Source organism: Budorcas taxicolor, chromosome 18, assembly GCF_023091745.1.
Source record: "Budorcas taxicolor isolate Tak-1 chromosome 18, Takin1.1, whole genome shotgun sequence".
NCBI classification, from domain to species: domain Eukaryota; kingdom Metazoa; phylum Chordata; class Mammalia; order Artiodactyla; family Bovidae; genus Budorcas; species Budorcas taxicolor.
The window spans coordinates 25342326-25360679 of record NC_068927.1 but is presented as its reverse complement, the minus strand read 5'-3'; the positions used below and the strand labels follow the sequence as shown (position 1 = coordinate 25360679).

At 45.7% G+C, this 18354-nt stretch overlaps 1 long non-coding RNA gene across 3 annotated transcripts in view; it reads right to left on the bottom strand.

Annotated features, from left to right (window-relative positions):
* LOC128063281 (uncharacterized) overlaps window positions 1-18354 on the bottom strand; it is a 48356-nt gene that overhangs the window by 4657 nt on the left and 25345 nt on the right. The window contains exon 3 of one of the 3 annotated variants that reach the window (XR_008200893.1): window positions 14976-15385. The exons of the other annotated variants lie outside the window; for them this stretch is intronic. This is a non-coding gene — a long non-coding RNA (uncharacterized LOC128063281). Of the gene's footprint in view, window positions 1-14975; window positions 15386-18354 lie in introns of those variants that run through there. 3 annotated transcript variants of the gene reach the window in all.

Sequence of the window (18354 nt, the reverse complement as noted above, 5' to 3'; positions counted from 1 at the left end):
TGCGTCCCAGAAATGTCCCAACCTCCCATTTGATCTGGGTTTCCTGCTCAACCTTGCAGTACCTACTGCCAGCTTGTGGCTTTCATGTCTTCTGCCCCGGGCCTTTTTCCAACGTGTGAAATACTTTCTCTTTATTTCTGCTATAGGTCTTCATGCTTGCTGAAAGGTTTTTGGAGAACTGAGGCTTTAGCAAAAAAAAAAAAAAAAAAAAAAAAAGTGGCTTTCTGGGTTGAGGGTTTTGCAAAAATGAATGTTCCCTCCTTGCTTTTCAAGATCCCTCCTGCCTCGCCTGTCTTAACTCCCCAGCTCTGTCCCTGGCTTGCTGTGCCCCAGTGGGGGCTGGAGGGGAATGGTGGGGGTTGATAGCCAGAGAAGGCATCCAGAGGAGGACTCCTTGGCCACGGCTGTGAGTCTACTGCTAAACACGGCAGGGAGTCACTGAAGAGAAGAGCCTGGGTCAGAGTTCCCAGGTAGGAAAGCGCCAGGCACATTCTGTGGAATGTCTGGTGGGCAGGAACAGAAGGCTCCTTGGACATCTGTTAGGGGATTTTGGACTGAGGGATGGTGAGAGAGGAGAGGAAGCAAGGCTCTGAGTGCCAAGGGCTGTGGATGCCATGCTATACTTTATCCTGAAGCCCCTGGAACCGATGAAGCTTTAGAGCTACAGAGCAATGCAGTCAGATCTGAGTTTTGGAAGTGTCAACGGACTGACTGGAAGAGAGACAAGAAAAGCAGAAAGAAAACAACAAGCGCCCACCCAGGAGACAGTGATTGAATGAGATGATGGTGGTGGCCTGAGGGCGGGCAGTAGGTGAGGAATGCGCTTGATTGGAGGGATAGGTCTCTGGATCACGCATGGAGGAGAAGGAAGAGGGATGAAATGGAGGTGATCCCAACGTGCGTTACCTGAGTTTCTGGACATCATGACTCTGGTAAGGGGAGCAGCTCAATGGAAAACCCAGTGAGTCTGGTTTGACACTTAAGTAATTTGTATACAAAACAAAAGATGCAGGTTTGGATTTGTGGTACCAATCTGCACATTCTTCAGATTATTTATGGATGTGCATGTGTGATTTTTGAACTCATGAAACATTCATGCTGTGTTGGCGTACACAGTACTTTGATATCAAGGAAAAGTCCTTTCCTTTTTGCCCTTACTGCCAGAAGCATCACTTTAGCCTTCCAAGCCTGGCTGAAATGTCATCTCTTCCAGGCAGAACTCCTCCCAGGTTCTGATTTCATAGCCGCCCTCATCCCGTGGACCTAGGGTTCACTGTCCCTGTCTCTCTCTCAGTGATAAGCATATTGATTTAATCTTTAAATCCGCCATCTGGCACAGTGTTAGATATATGGAAATTGTCACTAAAAGTTGAAGAAGGAATCCGTGATATTTTTATATTCTTCTTACAGCTTTAGATTCAAGGCACAAAGAAATGCAGCCACTGGTCCCAGACCTGATAGAGCTCTTAGACCAGATCCACAGGGACTTTCCTTCAGCTTTGACCTTTCCCTCCTGATTTCACATTCATGTCTTACACCCAAACACATATCTGCCCCATGCAGTGATTTAGAAGTTAGAGCCCATGTGGAAATCGGGAATTTTCACACGAGGTTTCAATTTTTTGTTTCTTTGGAAAAGTCAGAAGAGCTGGAGACATTGAGCACGACCCTTTTCTGATTTTCCACACTCCAGCCATTCCGCACGCTTCCCCGAATGGTAGGGAGGGAAGACAGCTGCTGCGTGGTCTAGTGCGTGTATTGCTGCTGTTGCTGTTTTCCTACATAGGGGAACATTATTATACAGCCGTGGCTTTAACGGATAGGGATGTAAAGTGAAACTGGAGTGGGCCTTGTGTTTGGAGAGGATGATTGAGGACATATTTTTTGGTGGAAGTCATGGCTGTTCCTATGTGCCCTATTTAATATGCAAATGATCCCATTTCCCTCACTTTCACCATAACTCCTATGCCCAAGGACCCAGGCATCAAGGTCCCTCCCACAGAGGCAGTTGGACACAGTGGTTAGGAGTACGGCTTTCTGGGTGACCTTGGGCAACTTCCTTAGAAATCTGCCTCTCATCTGCAAAATGGGCTGATGATAATAAATCATACCTCCTGGAGGTGGTTGTGAGGATTGATTAAGGCACAAAGTGTAAAGAGCTCAGAAGAGGGGACTTTCCTGGTAGCCCAGTGGTTGGGACTTTGCCTTCTAATGTAGGGGTTGCAGGTTCGATCCCTGGTTGAGGAGCTAAGATCCCACATGCTTCCCGACCAAAAAACAAAACAGAAGCAATATTGTATCAAAGTCAATAAAGGCTTTAAAAAAATTGTCCACATCAAAAAAATCTTTAAAAAAAGCTCAGAAGAGCCCCTGATCCCTACCAACTACACACAGGAAAGAAGAGATTTCTGTGACTATGGTGCATGGCAGTATATTGGCATTCACTTACTAGTTCATTGATTTGGTAAACATCCATTGATAGATGATCTTGAAAAATGCCGGACTAGAAATTTTAAAGGTTTCTTGGTCTAGGTCTATAACGCAGTGGTTCTCAATCATGATGTACATGGACTCATCTGGAGAACTCTGGACTAGTGCTGATTCTGGGGGTCCCCCTCAAGACTGAACAGCAGATGCCCAGGAGCAGAATCCATGGCCCCCTAAGTGATGATGAACCGTGTCAAGCTGTGGCCTGGATGGGGCACTGTCCTCAAGGGCTTCCTTAAGTTTTGCACCCTGGTGCCTCATTTGCTTCAACTGATCCCTGCCCTGGCTCAGATCTCTAGAATAGAAACTCCACGAGGGCAAGGTTTTTGTTTATTTTTTGGTCTATTTTTTCCCTTGATCTATCCCCAGTAACTGGAAAAGCAGTGAATACATAGTATGCCTTCAGTAAAAATTTATCAAAAGAACAGATGAATGAATGATTCAGCAGCCTAAAGTGGAGGCTACGGCTACCCCTTTGCTGGAGATAGCCGCGTTTGCGCTCTACAAGCCAGAGGGGGTAGCTCAGATGGTCAGTGTTCTAGAGGGAAACTTGGAGGTCTGTTGGGACGCTTCTTCCCAAGTCAGAGGCATTTGGTTTCATCATCAAGGTGTTTGCCTTTCCTGCATCCCTCTTGAACTCTTATTTATTTACGTCAATTCATGTTTACTCATCTATATTTTTCCGACAAAGAAATCTTAAAAAATTAGTTCTGTAAAGGAAAAATTACTTATACTTGCCGTAAATAGGTAACTGTAAACATAATGAAAAAAGAAAGAAATCATGTTATTAACTTTAGCTGGAAACTATTGCCTGTGGAGGCATGGGAACCTGAATCCTCTTATTATGATAGCAAGAGGTCTAAGAACATAAGAGAGGTGTTAAAGACATACTAGTTTTGGACTGGAGACTTTCAACTGGAGGGAATCAGAAAGCTTGAAAGACAGCTCAAAAGTGATACATTTTCCCCTCTGTGTATTGGCGTGATTTAATGCCATATTCATATTTATCCCCTGATCCCATCCGTATGGTACCCAAGCATCATTGTATCCATCCCACTAGGGAAATCCTCAGCTAGTCCAACCTTTGCATTTTACAAGACTTAAGCTCAAAGAGGAGAAGGGTTCACCCAATGTCTCACTCATTTTTTCATCCGTGTGTCCATCTGACTTCTCTCTGTGGATCACCTCTAATATACCTGGCGCCATGACCCAGGCAGACCAAGTCTCAGTCGCCATGGAGCTACCATCCCAGGGGGAGAGGAGACTGTATCCCAGGTCCCCTGGTCCCTTGTCTAGTGCTCCTCTCCTGCTCCTTCCCATCCACCTGAAGGTGTTTTCATAATTTCCATCCGCACCCTGCTTTCACAGATGACTTGGGCCCTTAGTGTTGCCTTAAACATCTTTTCATTTCAATAAAGCAGCTAGGGCTTTCCTGGTAGCCCAGTGATTAAGAATTTGCCTTTCAAAGCAGAGGACACAAGTCCGATCCCTCATCTGGGAAGATCCTATTTGTTGCAGAGCAAATAAGCCCATGGGCCACAACTACCGAGGCTGTGCTCTGGAGCCCAGGAGCCACGACAACCGGAGCCCACACTCCGTGACAAGTGAAGCCACAGCAATGAGAAGCTTGCACACTGCAGCTAGGGAGTAACCCTCACCCACCGCGACTGGAGAAAACCTGTGTGCAGCCATGAAGACCCAGCACAGCCAAGAAAATTAAAAAAAAAAAAGCGGATACATTTTCCCTCCATCTAAGGCTCTTCATCCCTGCAACACACACTTGGAGAACGCTGCTAATTTCAGCGTCTGGCTTCCAGACCCAGACGTCAAAACAACTACCTTTCATCTCAGGTCTGTAACACAGAAAACCTTCAATATTAGGAACAGATAGCCTCGAAGGTGGGTTCATATCTCTCAGCAAGATTGCTGTAACTTAACTCTCCCGCGCCCGATCAAGGCTTTCTCTCTGCCTCGTAGGTATTTTAATACAAATGTTCCTTTCATTTGACTGATTGAAGGTCTCCAACCTGCAATAAATGAAACATTTGATCCCCTTGAATCCAAATCACTTTTTCTTTGATTTTCTTTTACTTCTATTTCTTCGTCCTTTGTTCTACAGCTTGAGTCAAATTTCCCTTTAGAAATTGAAAGAATGTGTGTGGGGTTTTCCTGCCTTAAAAAAAAAAAAAAAAACCCAGGCTCTAGTGAAACTGCTGGCTCATGGGCTAGAATATTAAGATCAAATTCAATGGCTGCCTGTCTCCAACAATGTGAATTGCCGGTCATTATCCCCTGTACTCCCCCCTCCTGCCCCAATATGGGGCAAAAGTCATCTGCATTAACCTCTGTGTATAAGTCACCAAAGGTGACTTCCTGAGTAACCCCTAGGCTTGGGAGAAAATATGACTGAAGATTTTTTTGCTTGTTCAAAGAGCTTAGTTATCCATGCACAAAGGCTTACGTATTGGCATTTGGCTATGGAGGTGAGCATGTAATTGCATTTATAGTGACTTTTCCCATCCATAGTAATGGGCTCCCAGTTTCGGGCAAAGCAGGCTCGTACTGAGGTGTATTAGCAGCTGGAGATCTTCACCTTCCAACTTTGCTGGCAACGTGGACAACACTGACAAGTACAAGTTCAGGCAGCTGCCGAATCCGGGTTACTCTGGTATCATTTTCAAGGAACATCTGGGCTCAGTCTGACTCTGCTTTCACAAATGGCCCACATGGCCATTTTAGGACAAATGTACGTGGGTATTATCTGAAAGGGTTCAGGCTTTAAAACAAGACAGCCCTAGGCTGGACGTCTGGCTACATCACAATGTAACATGTGGTCCTCAGACAAGTCAACTAACTTCTCTGAGCCTTTAGTTCTACCATCTATAAAATAATGACAGTAGATATTACGATAGCGTATTACAATTAAAAAAAATTGTGTTATAAGGACGCAACTAAGAAAAGAGATCTTACTTCATTCTCCTCTCTCTGGAAGGAAAAGGCCACTGCAATTTCTTGTTTGGATGTATTTTTGACATGTTTCCTAAATAATTTTGGTGGCCAATGTGGTGAATTAAGGCAGGAAGTTGTTTCAGTGAGACAAGACCTTTGATCTTCAGTTAGTACCTTGGAACGGCCCAGAGTTACTAGTGTTGCAGAATAAACCCAAGGTGGTTTAGACTGAAGTTAGCTACCCATCTCATTGTAATAAAAAGTCTGAAAGAATGAGAGAGAGAGAGAAAGAGAGGTTGACTGGTGGTTTCCTAAATGCCAACATGACTGGCACATGTTCCAAGTTGAACCACAGATACCTGAGTTGGAGATGTGAATCTGAAGGGGTATTTACAGACCTGGTGTCCTGGCTGGTGCAACTGACTATGCGAGCTATGGCAGCATCCTGGCTCCCGGGTTTCAGTAACCTCAGCTCAGGTGAATGGAGAAGGATTTGGTGTCCCCATCAGTAAGGCTCTAGGGCAGGCTGATTCCCCTGTTGATACATTTCCAGGAGCTCAGCCCAGGGCTGTGTTGGGAGAGTGTGTGCAAGCTCTTTCACGCATCCTGTTGCTAGTTTTAAAGGGTCTTGTCATCCTTAACGCTCTCTCAACCACCCTCATCTCTCTCTTCCTTCTCCACCTCCTTCCTTTGTTTTTCATCTCTGGCCATGTTTCAAGCGTGACTGGTAGCCTGCTGGTGCGAGTTTGCATGGAGGAGGTGAAGGCGTCTCCTATCCTTCTGCTTGGTGCTCGCAGGAAGGCAAACATCAAAAGGCCCTGTGCCTGCTCCCCACGTGGCCCCGATCTTCCTGTATCATGTGGAGAGGAAATTGGGGCCTTTGTGCTTCCGTTGCTCAGATCATATTAATTCAGTTTTGCCCTTCACTTCATTTGTAGTTGGAGTGGTCCTTGCAAGCAGGGCTGCTGCAGGTGAGGTGGAAAGTCAGGATGGGGAGAGGAGAAGGACTGATGCCGGGGCTGGTAGAGACTCCTGGAGATTTTGGAAATGAGGGTGGAGTGGAGGGAAAATTGAGGGCAAACCTCTGGCCGAGGGATGGAGAGGGGCTGTGGTGTTAATCCCAAGTGTCCCCAGTCTCCCCACAACTCGGATACTTTGTGTTCTGAATCCATAAAAGAAAGAGCTGGGACCAGATGAGTGCTAACGACGACTCTTTAGCCACGACTTTGTAATTCTGCACCTGGTTCTGTCTCTTAAAATGTGGCCTTGGCCACCTCACTTTATCTCCAGGCCTCTCTCTCTTTTTTTTTTTTCACTTGTAATTTTTTTAAAATTTATTTTTAATTGGAGGATAATTGCTTTACAATGTTGTATTGGTTTCTGCCATACTACAATGTGAATCAGCCATAAGCATACATATGTCCCCTCTCTTGGAAGAGAAGTTCCTTGGAAGAAAAGCTCTGACCAACCTAGACAGCATAGTAAAAAGCAGAGACATTACTTTTCCAACAAAGGTCTGTCCAGTCAAAGCTATTGTTTTCCCAGTAGTCATGTATGGATGTGAGAGTTGGACTATAAAGAAAGCTGAGCACTGAAGAACTGATGCTTCTGAGTGGTGTTGGAGAAGACTCTTGAGAGTCCCTTAGACTGCAAGGAGATCAAACCAGTCACTCCTAAAGGAAATCAGTCCTGGGTGTTCATTGGAAGGACTGATGCTGAAGCTGAAACTTTGGCCACCTGATGTGAAGAACTGACTCATTGGAAAAGACCCTGATGCTGGGAAAGATTGAAGGCAGGAGGAGAAGGGGAAGACAGAGGATGAGATGGTTGGATGGCATCACTGACTTGATGGACGTGAATTTGAGCAAGCTCTGGGAGTTGGTGATAGGGAAGGCTGCTGTGCTGCAGTCCATGGGGCCACAAAGAGTCAGACCCGGTTAAACGACTGAACTGAACTGTCCCCTCTCTCTCGAACCTCCCTCTCATCCCCCATCCCACCCCTCTAGGTTGTCACAGAGCACCAGGTTGAGCTCCCCGTGCTATACAGCATCTTCCCACTGGCTACCTGTTTTACATATGGTAATGTATATGTTTCAATGCTATTCCCTCAATTCATCCCACCTTTTAAAAAAAATACTGATTTGGCCAGGTCGGGTCTTACTTTCCTTGCAGTGTGTGAACTCTTTATTTGTGACATGCAGGCTTAGTTGTTCCACGGCATGTGGGATCTTAGTTCCCCAACCAGGGATCAAATCTGCATCCTCTGCATTGCAAGGCAGATTCTTAACCTCTGGACCACCAGGGAAGGCCCTCTAGGCACCCTTTAAATCATCTCTATGCTGGAGGTTGTGAGGTGACTCAACAAGATAATATCCATGCCTGTGCTTAGCTGGTGCTTGGAGTAAAAGGGGAGCCCAATGCATTAAGTATGCATCTCTTCTCTGTGACTCCTGTGTCCACATGGGGAGTGCCCAGGGAATTCTTAATTTGGTATATTCATTCTCTTATCATTTTAAGCTTTGTGGGCCATGTATGGTTTCTGTTGCACATTCTCCCCCTTTCCAACCCACCCCCTCAACTCTTTAAAAATGTGAAAACCTGTCCTAGCTCACAGGCTGTACAAAAACATGTAGTGAACTGGAGCTGGCCTGTGAGCCATACTTTGCCAACCTTTGCCCCAGAGATTGATGAGTCTCGAATGCCAGCTTAGTCACTTACTAGCTGTGTGACGCTGGACAAGTGATCTAGCCTCTCTGATCATCATTTTCTCTGTCTATCAAAAAGGGCTTGTAACTACTCTTCTCACAATAGTACTGTAAGAAAGATGTATACAGATGACAACACTTAGCAGAATATCTGGCATACAGTTAGCACTTAATAGTGGTTTATTATCACTATTAATTTGCAGCTGGGAATTTAGAGCCTGCTTGGATTAGATCTTGGTTGAGCATAGAAGTTCATTTTTTTTTTTTTTTTTTTTTTTGCCACAGGGTCAAAGGAGAAAGTGTCTCTGAGGACAAAGCCCAGGGCCTTTCTGGGCCAAAGATGCATGAATGAATTCATTCCTTCCTTCACTCACTCACCCACAAACCTTTATTGAGGGTCTACAACATGCCAGATGCTATAATAAGAACTGGGGACCTGGCAGAGTACAAAAGAGACCACATTACTGCCCACAAGAGGTTCATATTCTAGTGGAGGGAGAGAGATGATACACACACAATGAGAAAGGCCTCAAGGGAAGGTATTCTATGAACAGAGACCTGAATGAAAGGATGGAAGGGGTCAGTCACATGAATGCTGGGGGAAAGAGAATTCCAGTCACAAGGAGCAGGGTGTGCAAAGGCCCTGAGGCTGGAATATAGTTTTCCTGTAACAGAAACACGTGGGAGTCAGAACACCAGGAACAGATGATGAGGCCAGAGTTAAGTGTCCTAGAGGGAGATGGTGGATCAGATATTTGAGGAGGAGGCTGGGGAAGGGGTTGCAGACCGTGTAGGCCTCGTAGTCTTCACGTCCGAGGATGCTGGGGAGGAAGCCAGAATAATCTTTGCTCACTCCCTCTGCGGTTACTTCTTTCATCCAATTCCTATCCATGCAGCTCCCACTCTGTGCCAGTTGCTCTCCCTACTGTGTTATCACACACCACCCTCTGTGCTCTCAAGGAACTCAGAACCAAGTGGGGAGCCATCCATTCAGTAAATACCCCACTATAAGACCACTGCCCTGAAGAATGATGGCTCTAAAGAAGACTGAGCTAGCCTGGCAATCAGGGAAGGCTGCCTGAGGAAGGAAGAGTGGAGAGGAGAGCTGGGCGTTTGGGAGGTGGCAGCTTGGTTCCTTCTAGGAGCTCAGAGAGGCCAATGAGGCTGGAAGTTGGAGAGTGAAGGGGAGTATGGCAGGCGTGTGCACAAATCCATCAGATTTGGGATTTGTGCCCCCACATGAAGCGTAACCAGGGTGCTGGCAGAAGGGCGAAAGCCTTGGCAGTTCCCACTGCTGGGATCTGCCAGAACAGGCACCCTGAAGGTAAGGACCATGGTTTTGTTCCCTTCCCGGCACTTGGTGCCTGACCTGGTTGACAGTAGGTGCAGGGTTAGTGTGATGTTGAGGGTCCCTCCCAACCAGCCTTCCCCCAGAGGGTCGGGATAGAACCCAGAAACTTGGCCAAAGTGGAGGGCCATCCAAGTTCAGTTTGCAAGTGATGAGAATAAGGCTTAAAGCATCTGGGGGGTGGTGGTGGTTCTTTAATGAGCAATGAAAATGTGGCCATGACTTCACCCACAAGTTTTCAAGATGACTTTTTTTGTGGGGTTGGGGATTATCCCACAAAGCATGTGGGATCTTAGTTCCCTAACCTGGTATTGAACCCCTGTTCCCAGCAGTGGAAGTTTAGAGTCTTCACAGCTGGAAAGTGAAAGTGAAAGTGAAGTTGCCCAGTCGTATCCGACTCTTTGCGACACCATGGACTGTAGCCCACCAGGCTCCTCCGTCCATGGAATTCTCCAGGCAAGAATACTGGAGTGGGTGGCCATTTCCTTCTCCAGGGGATCTTCCTGACCCAGGGATCAAACCCAGCTCTCCCTCATTACAGGCAGATGCAGGCAGATGCTTTAACCTCTGAGCCACCAGGGAAGTAATGGCTGGACCACCAGGGAATTCTTTCTCAAGGTGAGTTTTGACTGCCTTAGCTTCCTGTCTCCTTCCACACCTTGCCTCCAGCCTCTCCCCCTAATGATCCATCCATCCCCACGAGGAGCCTATTCCCACAGATACCTTGGGAAGGGACCCTCCAAGCTCTTTCCCACCTGAAGCCTCTGCATGTCCTGTTGCTTGTGTTGTCGGCGCCTGTTCCCTCCACCCCGCTCCACCTCCATAATTCCCTCTTGTCCTTCTGCACCACTTGTCTCGCGCTCAGATAACCTTCCCAGAGCCCCCGGCCTGCGCTATTCAGCCCCACAGCATCCTGTGCGCATCCTGTGTGTCAGGTCATGAATTCCTTATTCTTGTCCTTCTGTTCCTCTCAGTAGTTTGCGGTCCCCTTTTCCTGGAACTGGGCCAGCACAGAGATGTGTTCAGTGACCAGCTACTGAATGAATGGATGGATGGATGGATGGGTTTATGCGGTTTTAGGGCTGGGTGAGCCACCAACAACCTCATTCTTCCAAGAGTGCTTCAGAAAAAAGAGATTTTGCTTGACACTCCCTAGGCATATCTGCATTTTATGAGATGAAATAAAGCTTAGGCTAAAGGAATGCACCTCTTGTAATGGAGGAAATATTTTAAAAATATTAAATGCCTGTGGTTTTCATCCAACTCCTCTATAAATAATGTTGTCCACAGCCATTCCCCCGTGGCTGCTCCAATGAAGGGTGAATGTCACCTTGGGAATGACTATGATATGAGGGAGGAAATGCCCAGACTGGACAAGAAGAGGAAGTAGAAAGACCCTTCTTGACAGGTGAGAGGTGAGAGGAAAATGAAGAGCACGGTCGTGTAGGGGATGTGAGCATTGGACCACCGGGGTTCTGACCGCCGTTGTTAGGGAGAAAGTGCTGGGACCACAGCCTCTTACATACACAACAGCTTGAATGTCTGTCCAAGTGGGATAGATTCACCGGGAGGCTTTGGTTCTGGGAGCATCAGCTGCCCTGCAGAGGGCGCCAGTGAGTATTCAGAAGACAGAGTAAGACGTCCCTTCTCTTCCAAAGTCACGAACTCTGAGACTAGACAGGACTATTTTAACTCAGTGGAGATGCTTCAAACTGAGGAAACGAAGTGGTCTTTAAGGAGCAAGTTTATCCATTCCTGAACCCACCACCTATATCCCTGGTGGCAAGAGGCTCGGGGAAATGAGAAGATCAATTATACAAAATAAAGCTGCTATATTTTCTGTATACATCTAAGTAGCAGTAGACTGAAATTGCGACCCCCCTGCCTCCCCACCTTGTAATGGTAGTACCTTGCTGTTGTGTAGTCGCTAAGTTGTGTTTGCCTGTTTTGTGACCCCATGGACTACAGCCCACCAGTCTCCTCTGTCTAAGGAATTTTCCAGGCAAGAATACTGGAGTGGGTTGCTATTTCCTCCTCCAGGGCATCTTCCCAACCTAGGGATTGAACCTGGATCTCCTGCATTGTAGGCAGATCCTTTACCCGTGAACCCATGGGAAGAGCCAGTCTACCTGTGGGAAGATTGGCGGGCCTTAATATCACACCAAAATATGTTTGCCTGTTGGCACCATCCCAGTCACCCCACAATTCTAAGCCTGGTTTCTTCTGATTTTCCATGATGTCCTTTGCCTCCTTGTCTTCCTCAGTCGCTTTTGCAGTGAAGATGCAGCACAGATTCTAACTGCAAATATGAAGCGGGAATCACAGAGCTGAGCAGGACAGTTTCCTAGTCTCCCAGCTCAGCTTCTCAAGACCCAGACGCTTATCTGAGACATTGATGTACAGGAAACACCAACGACCATGGGTGTGTGTGTGTCTGCAGCCATCCACCCTTCCTTATGCCCTTGCTTATGTCCAGGATGGGCTGTCTCAGCCTCACCTGTCCACGTACAGATGCCGAGGCCTTGGCTCTATTCAACCAGCTCCCTCTTGGGTTCTGTACACTTAGGCTCTCTAAATGAGTACACTGACTCCATCATTCTCTTACATTCTCTCGCCCACAGATCCCACTGCTGAATTAATACCTGGTCTTTCAGCTCCTAGCTCAGCCTCTCAGTTCAGTTCAGTTCAGTTCAGTCACTCAGTCATGTCCGACTCTTTGCGACCCCATGAACCGCAGCACGCCAGGCCTCCCTGTCCACCACCAACTCCTGGAGTCCACCCAAACCCATGTCCATTGAGTCGTTGATGCCATCCAATCATCTTATCCTCCATCGCCCCCTTCTGCTCCTGCCCTCAATCTTTCCCAGCATCAGGGTCTTTACCAGTGAGTCAGTTCTTCGCATCAGGTGGCCAAAGTACTGGAGTTTCAGCTTCAACATCAGTCCTTCCAGTGAACACCCAGGACCGATCTCCTTTCGGAAGGACTGGTTGGAGCTCCTTGCAGCCAAGGGACTCTCAACAATCACATCTTCTGGATCAGTTACTCTCTGCTCTTACTAGAAGTTAAATATTCTGGTCATAACTGGGCCCCTTTGAAAGTGCCTGATGGTCGTGTCAGAAGACAATGGCAAGGCAGTTAAATTGAATCCTCTTTTAAAAAGTGCACCCTCACATCTGATGAAGAACAATAATGCTTCACACTCACAAGGGAACGTCTCATCTTCAAAGCACTCTGCTACCATTAAAGGCCACATTTGCTGAAGACAGACTCCCTTTCTTTTGTGTCACACTGAATCATCTCAGATTGAATTTAGAGAGGACAAGGAGCGGGGGACCGCCTTAAAGTGCAGCACTGTGCTTGAAAACTGGCTGAAAATAAGCCCTGAGAGACCTCAAGATCATTGTCCTTTCCATCCCAAATCCTCCCAAATGTGTCCCAGTCATGCCTTCTTCTTATATCCTTTTTTTTGAGGGGGGCAAGATGGGTCATGTTATGCTGCAGTAACAAACAATCCTGTGATTGCAAAGGCTTGAGATGTTGGGGACTTCTTTGGCAGTCCAGTGGTTAGGTCTCCGTGCTTCCACTGAAGCTGGTGAGATTCCTGGCCGGGGGAATAACATCTTGCATGCCCCGTGGCATGGTCAAAAAGAAAAAAAAAAACCCATCAGAAGGTGATTTTCGACTCATGCTACATATCCAGTGGATCACCTAGTGTTTGCTCCATTTCTCCTCTGCACAAGGGACCCGAGGTGTATGTGTGGCCAGCATTTGAAATGATGATAAATGTCATTCAAAGGGAAAGAGCAAGTGTGGGCAATCACACATTAATTGGCTCTTTAAAGCTTCCACTTGGAATTGGCACATGTCACCTCTGATCTCTGTCCACTGGCAAGCAAGTCATACAGCCACGTTGGTCATAAGCCAGAGTCCTATCTCAGCCTCCTAAATCTTTCTCCTGAACCGAATCACTTACCTTCTCCTCCATTTCTTCCATCACCACCAGACTTCCCTTGCCTAGACGTCTGCTGGAGCCCTGATCTGATTTCCCTGAATTTACTTTTGTATCTTTCTCCCCGATCTACTGTCCGTACTCCGATCTGAGGGAATTTGTCAGTAGGCAAATTTTATTTCATTGCCCTTGCCTCAAGTTAAGCCCTTTCATTGGCTTTCCGTGGCTCTTAAGACACAACCCCTCTCCTCTCAGGGACTTCCCTGGTGGTCTAGTGGCTAAGACTCTCCTCTTCCACTGAAGGAGCCACGGATCTGATCCCTGGTCAAGGAACTAACATCCCACAGGCCACACAAAATGGCCAAAAAAAGGACACCTACATTAAAAACAAAACAAAACAAAACACAGGGCCCCCTCCCAGTCCCCACCAACCTCATCTCAAGTGACGCTTCCTGTTTACTCTCCTTCTAAGGCCTTGGATCACAGGATCTTGCCTTTGCCATTCTCTCCATTAGGAGAGATCCATCCCCCCTCCTCCAGGTAATACCTCATCATCCTTCATCTCCTAGTAAGCCAGGCCTTCTCCAGAAGCCTCTCTGTTGACCCTTGGTGAGTCTGCTACGAGTCTCTCTTATATAACACTCCCTGCAGTCAGAACTGTATTTGTATGTACGACTGAACTCTAAGATCCTTGAGGGCTTGGGTCTTGTATTTTTTTATTTTTTAAATGTTTATTTATTTAGCTTATTTGGCGGTGCCAGGTCTTATTGCAGTAGGTGAGATCTTTAATTGCAGCATTCAAACTCTTAGCTGAGGCATGTGGGATCTAGTTCCCTGACCAGGGACAGAACCCAAGCCCCCTGCATTGGGAGCATGCAGTCTTAGCCACTGGACCACCGGGGAAGTCCTCTTGTTTTATTTTAGTTCAGCTATGTATTCCCACAGCCTAATAGCACAGTGCTCTGTACTCCAGTAATGGTGATTGACTGAGTGCATGAATTTTTCTCCATTTGCTCTCTCACTTCTGTTTGCCCAAATATCCAGTTCAGGTCAAAAACAAATTCCTTTGTGTACTTTTCTTATGACGTTTATCTGATGCTTATTATAATTATTATTATAATCTACAATCATTGTGAATTTGTCTTTCCTTCTCCCATGGGGCCTAGGGCCTTCAGAACCTTGACCATCATAGACACTTAGCATTTGGTTGTTAAGCTGACCTGAAGTGGCTAAACTCACCCTTTCTGGTTTTGATGCAGAAGGAAGTCTGCATGGCATCCCTGTCATACCTTGTGGGGTCTGGCTCTGCCCATCTCCCTGACCCATCCTCACCATCTCCTCTTCACCCCATTCATTCCCCTCTAAACGGTGCTTGAGCTCCAGGTCTTGGCACAATTGTCTCCCTCAGTTAACTCAGGTAATGACTCAAATCTCTCCAAAAAAGCCTTCCCAATCAAAAATGGCATACCTTTTTTCTAGTTTTAAATCATTCTCTGCTTTCTTTTTTTGAAAATTACTTATTTATTTTTGACTGTGCTGGGCTTTTTTCTAGTTGCAGAGAGCAGCGCTGCTCTTCATTGCGGTGTTCGGGCTTCTCATTGGGGCGGCTTCTCTTGTGGAGCGTGGGCTCCAGGGTCCCCAGGGTGCAGTAGTTGCGGCTCCTGGGCTCTAGACCGCAGGCTCCATAGTTGTGGCGCATGCACTTAGTTGCTCCTTGGCCTGTAGGATCTTCCTGGATCAGGGATCGAACCGTGTCTTCTGTATCAGCAGACGGATTCTTTGCCACTGAGCCACCAGGGAAGCCTCCATTCTCTGTTTTCTAAATTGTTTATTATCGATTTTATAAGGGCATGTTATATATTTGTTTTCTGACTCTTTATTGGGATGTATAGTCCATGAGCATAGGAACCACTGCTTATTACAGCATCTTGGGGCTCGATGAACACCTGTGAATGAATGAACAGTTAGTAATTATATCAATTAACTGGCTAGTTTGGTCTTTGGGGGAAATAATTAAGAGAATTAACTTGATTGTTTGATATTTTGGTTGTAACATAAGAGGATATTTTTCCTGTTGTTCCAGTAGGAATAGTTAGGATTGTTTTCCAAATCTCAACCTATTTCTCTCTCCACTTTTGTCTTTCTTTCTGACTCTGATTTTCATTTTCTCAACCAGTATAAGTCATATACATATAGACACATACCTCTCCTCGGAACAACTTTATTAGATCATTAGTTGAGGTGATGGGAAAGTTGACTCTCTTTAATTTTGTTCTTCATGTGTTGTAGATTTCAAAGCAATTAAGTTCATCCCAGAAAAACAAAGTATGAATTTTGCAGTTTTCTGAGAATTATTGGAACCAGGTCTTCAACACGAGATATGAGTCTGTAAATATTTTCAGTCCTTTAAGCAGTAATTACATTTTGGTGCTGATTCACACGTAAGTGTTTTCATATTTCCACCACATGCATGCTGGAGTGTACATATTTTTCTTTTTTCTTTTTTCAGAAAAGCATATAAAATACAAATCTTTCTACTTCAAAGTGGCAGCAGAGGAGTTAGAGTTCTAAATATTCTCTGATTTGGAATGGTGTTCCACTAGCATGAAACCAACATTTCATCAAAGTGGTTTGCTTCAATCAGGGTTGTACTGGTGAGATATGAATTATAAATCATATCTTCTGTTTTACATGGGAAACGGGAGCTCTGAGGTGGATCGTGCTTGAACAGATGGACTCGAGATGGCTTCACGTCTTCCACTGCTCATGTTTTGCTTCTAATGTCATTTTCAAAGATTCCATCATTAACTTCAGAGGCGCCGAGGCAAGGAACTTTCAACAACTAAATATGGGTTTTGGCAAAGGTTCCAGCTGCCAAACAAGGCGGGGTGGCCTGGAGTGCGGGGCAACACAGACCAGAGGGATGGGCACAAGGAAGGGGGGACAGAAGGGCCAGAGAAGGGCCCTCCCCCTGGGTTCTCAGTTCCCCTCAGACGGGGGGGCATCAGGGAAGGACTGTAGAACTGGCTTTGAGGTCCAAGTTTACCTGTATCCTGTTGATTACACTGGGTTCTTATTTTCCAACTATTCAGTATTCAGAATTAGGAATAGGAAGAGTTTGGACTGGATTGGGGCCAATATACTGTGATTCTGCTGTCTAAAGTGTTAAATGTTGAAATACTATTTGGTAAAAAGCCCCCTCTTGACTTCCTTGGTAGTCCAGTGGTAAAGAATTTGCTTGCCAATGCAGAGTTCAGTCCCTGGTCTGGGAAGCTCTCTCATACCATGGGGAAACTAAGCTTGTGTATCACAACTACGGAAGTCTGTGCTCCTTGAGCCCGTGCTCCGAAACAAGAAAAGACACTCAATGTCCACTGAGTCGGTGATGCCATCCAACTATCTCATCCTCTGTTGCCCTCTTCTCCTTCTGCCTTCAATCTTTCCCAGCATCAGGGTCTTTTCCAATGAGTCAGCTCTTCACATCAGGTGGCCAAAGTATTGGAGATTCAGCTTAAGCATCAGTCCTTCCAATGAATATTCAGGGTTGATTTCCTGTAGGATTAACTGGTTTGATCTCCTTGCTGTTCAAGGGATTCTCTAGAGTCTTCTCTAGCACCACATTTTGAAAGCATCAATTCTTCAGCACTCAGCCTTCTTTATGGTCCAACTCTCACATCCTTACATGTGCTAAGTCACTTCAGTTGTGTCTGACTCTTTGTGACCCCATGGACTGTAGCCCACGAGGCTCTGTCCATGGGATTCTTCAGGCAAGAATATTGGAGTGGGTTTTTATGACCTCCTCCAGGGGATCTTCCTGACCTAGAGATCTAACTGGCATCTCTTATATCTCCTGCATGGGCAGGTGGGTTCTTTACCACTATCACTACCTGGGAAGCCCACATCCTTGCATGACTATAGGAAAAACCATATCTTCGACTATATGGACCTTTGTTGGCAAAGTGATATCTCTGCTTTTAAATATGTTGTCTAGGTTTGTCATAGCTTTCCTTCCAAGGAGCAGGTATTTTTTAATTTCAGAGCTACAGTCACCATCCACAGTGATTTTGGAGCCAAAAAGATAAAATCTGTCACTGCTTTTAATTTTTCTCCTTCTATTTGCCATGAAGTGATAGGATCAGATGCCATGATCTTAGTTTTTTTGAATATTGAATTTTAAGTCAGCCTTTTCACTATATTAACACTTCTATGTGGAATCTGAAAAACTTGGTATAGATGATCTTATTTACAAAGAAGAAATAGAGACACAGGTGTAGAGAACAAATATCAGGGGGAAGGGGAGAAGGGATGAATTGGGAGGTTGGGATTAACATATATACACTATTGATACTATATATAAAATAGAAAACTAATGAGAACCTACTGTATAGCAGCACAGGGAACTTGGTGCTCTGTGGTGACCTAATTGGGAAGGAAATCCAAAAAAGAAGGTATATATATATATAATTATTAATTATAATTAATATTAATATAGTCATGTTGCTGCTGCTGCTAAGTCACTTCAGTCGTGTCCGACTCTGTGTGACCCCATAGATGGCAGCCCACCAGGCTCCCCCGTCCCTGGCATTCTCCAGGCAAGAACACTGGAGTGGGTTGCCATTTCCTTCTCCAATGCATGAAAGTGAAAAGTGAAAGTGAAGTTGCTCAGTCGTGCCCGACTCTTCGCAACCCCATGGTCTGCAGCCTACCAGGCTCCTCCGTTATCTATTAATAAATATATGATTATAATATATTAATATATGTCCATTTATATATATATATAGCTGGTTCACTTTGCTGTACAGTAGAAACTAACACAACATTGTAAAGCAATTATACTCCAATAAAAATTATTTAAAAAGACTGGGTACTTGATTTACTACATTCCTTTCCCACTCCTGCAGAAATGCAGAAGCTT